Source organism: Leptonychotes weddellii, chromosome X, assembly GCF_054177405.1.
Source record: "Leptonychotes weddellii isolate Sample4059 chromosome X, ASM5417740v2, whole genome shotgun sequence".
NCBI lineage: Eukaryota > Metazoa > Chordata > Mammalia > Carnivora > Phocidae > Leptonychotes > Leptonychotes weddellii.
Genome location: NC_138385.1, coordinates 74,376,610 through 74,383,962, shown reverse-complemented (window position 1 = coordinate 74,383,962; position 7,353 = coordinate 74,376,610). Strand labels below are relative to the sequence as shown.

At 40.4% G+C, this 7,353-nt stretch overlaps 1 non-coding gene across 1 annotated transcript; it reads left to right on the top strand.

The window, feature by feature from the left end:
- The first annotated feature begins 2,003 nt into the window (after positions 1-2,003).
- On the top strand, positions 2,004-2,110 carry LOC115944870 (U6 spliceosomal RNA). The gene has a single exon (XR_004079368.1). It is a non-coding gene; the product is annotated as a U6 spliceosomal RNA (small nuclear RNA).
- Positions 2,111-7,353: the final 5,243 nt, after the last annotated feature.

Here is a 7,353-nt window from a genome sequence, read left to right as displayed (position 1 = left end):
GTTAGTCACATGAAACTGCCAAAAGATTTTTTTTTTTTTTTTTGTGAGAGAGAGAATGAGAGACAGAGAGCATGAGAGGGGAAGGGTCAGGGGGAGAAGCAGACCCCCCGCTGAGCAGGGAGCCCGATGCGGGACTCGATCCCGGGACTCCAGGATCATGACCTGAGCCGAAGGCAGTCGCTTAACCAACTGAGCCACCCAGGCGCCCGAAACTGCCAAAAGATTTAAACAGTCTCCAATGAAACATTTGTCACCCCCCAGAAAAACTCTTTTAGCCCATGTCATTATGATACAATAGTTCATTTTAAAAAATTTAACTTCATTTTATTTCCATAGGTCTGTCATGTTCTGCGAAATATTGGTTCAAGTTGCCTTGGAAGATTAAAAATCTGATAAAGGAAATTCTGAGTTAAAAAATGACCCATACAGACCAAGCGATGCTGGCTTGTGAAGAAAAATCTTGCATATCTTCCTTCGTCCCCTTTTGGATGGGTATAGCTGCCCTTTTCTCTCTAATTTGGACATTCTGGACATCTCTAATAAGTACCTTCTCTTATGAAAATCTATTGAGATGTTTCTGGGTTCTCCACTTTGACACCCAAGTGGCTAATCTCTGCTGCAGAAAGTGGTGCAAGCTTGAGGACAATGTCACACGTGATGATGACCTCTAACTTCACCTGGCCTACACTGTCCATGTCAATCTGCTTACCCCAGCTCCTCTGCTCTATTTTCAAGAGATGGAATGAACCTACAACTCCACAGAGATAATGGATACAAGCTAGGGATGGAGTCCCTCAGTATTATACCCCATCTCTGTAAATTTAGGGCTTTCCAGTACTTTTTTTTTTTTTAAGGATTTTATTCATTTGAGAGATGGGGAGAGAGAGATAGAGAGGGAAGGAGAGAGAGAGAACGAGCGGGAGAGAGGGGCAGAGGGAGAGGGACAAGCAGACTCCCCGCTGAGCAGGGAGCCCGATGCAGGGCTCAATCCCAGGACCCTGAGATCATGACCTGAGCCGAAGGCAGATGCTTAACTGACTGAGCCCCGGGCTTTCCAGTTCTTATCTTACATTAGCTCTCTGTAGCATTTAACACTACTGACCATGCTGGACAGGAAACTTAGATAAGTTCAGTGAGCAAGTGTATGATTATAGGGTGGGGACTGGGTGAACCCAAGAGCTGATTTTTGCTGTGTGAGAATGTGAACTGAGATCTTCCTGGCTTTCAAAAGATACTGGAGCTATGGATGTTAACTAGCTACAGAAGCCCAGAAAACATCTATCCCTTGTGACTTCCTGTATGATGGAAACTTTGCCTCTTTCTTCCATAATGAATTCTGGTATCTTAAGGAATCTGTTGTGGCTTCAGCCACAACTGGACTACAGTATCTTCCCTTCTTCACCTGCTTCTGCTGGAATCGTGGGAGCAGTTTTCTGAGTTGGAGACCAGATGCCTCTTCTTGTAGAAATGACGATGGGCTGAGTTACAGTTGGACTAGAACTCTTAGTGCAGTGCAATCCTTCAGATACAATATGGGTTAAAGAGGCACACAGCTCTGCTTTTGCCCGGGAATCTAAACAACATTTCATGACATTGCTTCTAAGGGAAAATGCAGTGTGAGTTCCAAATAAGTGACTTATAAACAAACACATCTAATGCCTGTGTTGGGGACTGCCTGTTCTGCGAGCTAAGAATTTTGTTGTTTTTAAAAAGTGGCTTTCCCCTTGTTTCCTTAGGTCAGTCATACTTTTCAAAATCATACGTCATGTGTTTTACATCAATTAAAATAATTTTCTCTGATATTATACTAGAACATCTGTTCATTCATCCATCAATATGCCCTCTACTTCTTTGAATGGTATGCTCATTTTTGAGGTGCTATTGAAACAGCATTTATTAAAGCATTTCTACTTTTGAACTTTTCTTCTCCTACCTGCTAAGGACTTTTCATCTGCATTGATTGTACATTGTTTTAATGGACGAAAGCAAAATGGAAAGTTCTAGTGCTTGCTTTGGCAGCACATATACTAAAATTGGAATGATACAGAGAAGATTAGCATGGCCCTTGCCCAAGGATAGCACATGAATTTGTGAAGCATTCCATATTTTTCAGATGTGTAAATAGAACTTTTGTAAGTCAAAAAAAAAAAAAAAAAGGAAAGAAAAGAAAGTTTCATTGGTCTATAAGCTTCTCTACTAGATGGTAAGGTCTTCCAGGGCAGGACTAAGTCTAGTCATCTTTGTACCCCCTTTGCTGAAGAAATCTTTCTCACACTGAACTGAAACACTGTAGTTCTGACCCATTTGGAAATACGTTAGCATGGCACTTGACAATGAAGAACTTACCTGATTGTAGTTGTCTTTCTTGGCCGCTGAGATTAATCAAGTTCAAATCTAGATTATGTGATTATTGTTTTCAGGAATAAAGAAATTATTTTAGATCTTGTGGTAGACACTGGCTGGCTCATCACACCCACTTCCTCTTCTAGGTGTGAGTGCATTTCCCAAGATCCTTTGTAGTGAGAGGTGGTCCAAGTTCTAGGCAATGAAAGGTGAAAGAAAGTGAGTGCACCACTGCCAGGGCTTGGCTCCCAGACACTTCTCATGGATGACTTCCCATGCTCTTTTTTCTATTTATTGGGTGAGTGTGGAGGACTCTGAGGCCTAGGAGGAATATAGAGTACCTAAGATGGAAGTAGCCTGAGTCCTTGAGTGACCATGTGGAAACCCACTCAGGAACACACATTTTGGACTTCCTATGAATAAGAAATAAATTTCTACTGTATTCAATCACTGAGATTATGGGGTTTCTCTCTTTTAGCAGCTAACCCCACCCTAATACAATTTTCCTTAAACATATTTGAGAACTGTTTTGTCCTTTGTATATGTAGATGATGACTATATTCTGACAACAGTTCTCTGACACCACTGGGTGTTCTTCAATTCAATTCAATTCAATTCAATTCAATTCAATTCAATTCAAATGCTGACACTAAGTAGAGTTAGCCCAGATCCTACAGGTTAAGGGGCTCAGTCCTATAAGGCTTCTCCCACTTCAGATGCCAACCACAAGTCCTGGATGTTCCCAAGCCACCTGCACTTCTGCCTGGCCCGCTACAAATCTGGGAGTTCCCATGACCACTCCTCCCTTCAGGTTCAATAATTCACTAGAATGACTCACAGAACTCATGGAAAGTGCTACACTTGTGATTACAGTTTTATTGTAGAGGATACAACTCAGGAACAGCCAAACGAAAGGAGATGAATTGGACAAGTCTGGGGGGCCAGTGGCATAGAGCTTCTATACGCTTTCCTTGTGGAATCAGGGCACACTACCTTCCAGGAGCATCCATGTGTTCACCATTTAATTATGTAACATGATGGATTAAATTGTTGGTCACATGACTGAACCCAATCTCCAGCTTCCCTCCCCTCCTTAGAGGTGGGGTGGGGATGGGGCTGAAAGTTCCAATCCTCTAATCATATGCTTGGTCTTTCTGGTCACCAATCCCATCCTGAAGTTATGTAGAGACCCACCGTGAGTCACTTCATTAACATGAACTCAGGTATGAATGAGAGAGGCACCTTAGGTATAGCAAAAGACACTCTTATCAGGAAATTCTAAGGATTTTTGAACCTCTAGGTCGGGAATGGGGGACAAAGACTAGATATACTCTTTATTATACCACAGTGGTAAATGACAAAGGTCAAAAAATTTATTGTTGGAACTTATTGACAAAAGAAAGCCTCTGGATTGGAGCTCGCGCACTAGACCATTCCTCTTTTTTTTTTTTTAATTTTTTTTTATTCATGTGACAGAGAGAGAGAGATAGAGAGAGAGGGAATATGAGCAGGGGAGAGAGGCAGAGGGAGAGGGAGAAGCAAACTCCCTGCCGAGCCAGGAGCCCGATATGGGGCTCGATCCCAGGACCTTGAGATCATGCCCTGAGCTGAAGGCAGACGCCCAACCATCTGAGCCACCCAGGTGCCCCTAGACCATTCCTCTTCAAGCTCTAAAATGTTCTCCTGTGTCCTGGATCTTCTTAGTTCCTCACTCTTATTACAGCCCTAACACGCACATGCTTTACAGTTAAGTTAGAAGGAAAGTTCACACTCATATTTGACTGACCAATAGCCTGTTCAACTTCACTATTGCTTTGTATCACTTTATGCCTAGAATTCTGCTATTAACATTATTGTATATTTGTTTGCAGTCTTTTTGTATGCATATATTTGCAGATAATTTTTTTCTCTTTATACAATTAGAATTATAATGGTTATTGTTTGGTAATACATTTCTCCCCTGCCTTTATATCATAAGCATTTCTTATGTCATTCAATATTCCTTGAAAACATCACTTTTATGGCAATAAAAAATCCACCTATGTACTCTATCTATAGATATATCATAATTTACTTGGACATTCCCAGGTGGTCTGAATATTTTGGTTTTTGTGTTTTCAGTGTTATAAATAGTAGTATGATGACTATCTTGTTTCATAAACCATTTTGTGTATCTTTGATCATTTCTTTAGGATAGGTTTATAAATGTCTCCATTCCTTTTAAATGCAAAATTTAATATATTTTCGGTTATTTACATTTTCAACAAGATGTGTATCTATATGAAGAGCAATTTGGCACCAAATCATAAGAATGAAAATACTGTTTGTATCTTTTAACCTGGTTATCCCCCATTGGGAAGAAATCCCAGTGAAATTAAAAAAAAGAAATTTGTCCAAAGATGTACATAGCACTGTTTATTCATAATGAGTCATAGAAAACTACCCAAATAATTTCAAACTAGACATACATGAGCATGATACATAGATGGAAAAAAATGATGTGAGCATATTGCTACTTGGAAATATGTATACAAGACAATGTTAAACAAAAAAGGACAAAGAATAGAATGCTTATACTGGTTATAACTAAGTAAAAAATATATATATATATATATCCTGTATATTGATAAAAATTGGGAGGGAATTTAGAGCAACATCAGTATTGGTGATTTAAGTATGGCAGTCTTTTCTGTAAGCTTGTTTAAATGTTGTGCTGGTTTGACTTTTAAACTCCCTCCCTCAAGTTACCCTAAGAAAAGGGGAATTTATTGTTTGGATATCCTAGCACTAGAAATGAAGAGAGGAAACACATCAGCAATTGGTGGGGTTCTAGGAGCAAATCTCTCTTTGTCTTGCAATTCTTTCCTTTCTGTGCATCATCTTTGATTCACACAAGGATCTACCTTGACTCGGCTCTTACCTGCTCTTGCCCTCCTTTTGATTGACTTTTGATTCCCATGATACTGTCAGGCACTCAGGGCTCTCCAAGAGCCTTTATGGAGTGAGGCACTTTGATTTTCTTAGGAAATTTTGGCTTGAAGGCTGGAGGTCTTGAGGGTACTGACCAGTCTCGGGCCCTCTGCCTGGTCCTCCCCAACTCACTTACACCGATAAGTGATATTGTACATGGCCATTTTGGTTCAGCTCTTCTGCTGCAGGCCATGAGATTTTCCCAGAAATTAGGGCAAACCCATTGAAATTTAGCCTAGGAAAGTGTTTGAGTGTGTGTGTATTTGTGTTTTAAGTAAATGAATCTCTAGGTGCTTGAAGTTCAGATAATACAGGGTATTTAGGGTGAGATCTTCTCATGGGCCATTGAATTGTTCAATTGACTCCTTATTCTGCCATAAATGAGTTAAAAAAAATCAATTCTTCTCTAAATTCTACAAGGGTTTAAATAACTGAGGCACACGACCTCATCAGGTCCTCCTTGGGACAAGATGTTAGGGTGAGAGATAATAAGAAAGACCTGGGACAGAGAAAGATAGGAATGTCAAGAAGGTAGCTTTCAGTGTTTCTTTGTGCAAACAAATTACCTTCCCTATGAGTGAAGTCTATGATTTATGGCTTGTGAGCTTCATGCTGTCACTAAACTAAGTGGTCCCAAACAAGTTCCCATACATTTAAAAATTCTCCAGAATCTGGAAAAGGTCTGTGCTTCCATCTTACAGTTTTACTGCCTTGTGGCTTCAAATTTGCCAGGGCTTCAAATTTGCCAGGGCATCATCTTGTAAAAGATACAAACAGTATTTTCATTCATTTCACACTTCACCACCTTAATCTGGAAGTGATGATCATCAGCTCGGCTTACATGCCATTGGCGAGAATTAATCACATGATTCCCTCTCAAACGCAGCATGCAGGGGTACTAGTTAATGTAGTCCAGTTGGGTAGTCACTCTCAAGCACCCATTCTACACCATAAAAGGTATGGATAGATTTTTATTGGTCAGCTAGCTGTCTCTAATTATATTCTCCTAATTTGTTTTCTGGGTCTCCTCTATCTCCTTAATTAAATCTAGCCCATGCATTGATAATTAATTAAGCAGCTCTAATCACATTAGTTAATTGCTCAAAAACAAAACAAAACAAAAACCCATCCCGTCATCTATGGCTCCCCATTGTCTGTCAAATTAAGTACTGGCTCCTGGCCTTGGTACTCAAGTCCCCAAAGAGCAGAATCCCATCCTACTTTTTTTGACCTCATCCTCCAGCACTTCCCTACCCTTTTCAGATATTTCAGCCTCAATGGGCCACTTGCTGTTCTTAAAACACGGAGTTGTTGTTTCATCCTATATTTCCATCTGGTGTCCTATCCACCTCCCCATTCTGCCTCTAATGGGTGGTATACATTTTAAATAAATTCAGCATATTTTTCTTATTTTATGTCTTTCTGAGTCCCCTAGTGAGGGTAGCCACAGAATTCTAAATTGCCAGTGTCAAAAATTATGTCCCTGTTGAACATTACGGCACTTGGCAGCAGCGGGAGGCTCAACCCCCCAGCCTTAGGAACCAGGTCTTTCATTGACATGTTACAATTAACATCCATGGAGACAGCTGCTTACGCACATTCTGCTGTGTGTAACCGCTAGTTTAGAGTGTTTCCATGAAGTCATTTCCTAGAGTATAGTGCCTACCGGATAGAAGTCAGAATTTTACCTTCTTTATAAAGCAAAAATTTAGGGCATTTTCTGATGAATACAAAGATGCATGACAATAAGAGAACAAACAAATGCATGAGAAGCAAGAAGCCGTATACAGAATACAAATGAAACATTTAAATCCTGAGCGGTAAGTCATAGAAAGAAGCAGAACATTGGATGAGGACTTCTGAAAAAGATCTCTAAAATTCTTAACCTAAGATCCCTACTGCCGAAGAGGTAATCTAAGCGGCTGACACTTGCTTACCTCCATGCCTAGGAGCCCCGTTGACCAGGTTTTCCCTGACGTTTCCGGCTTTGACTATTCTGTAGCATTGCCTCCAGGCAACCAAGAGAGCAGAGCAATCTTT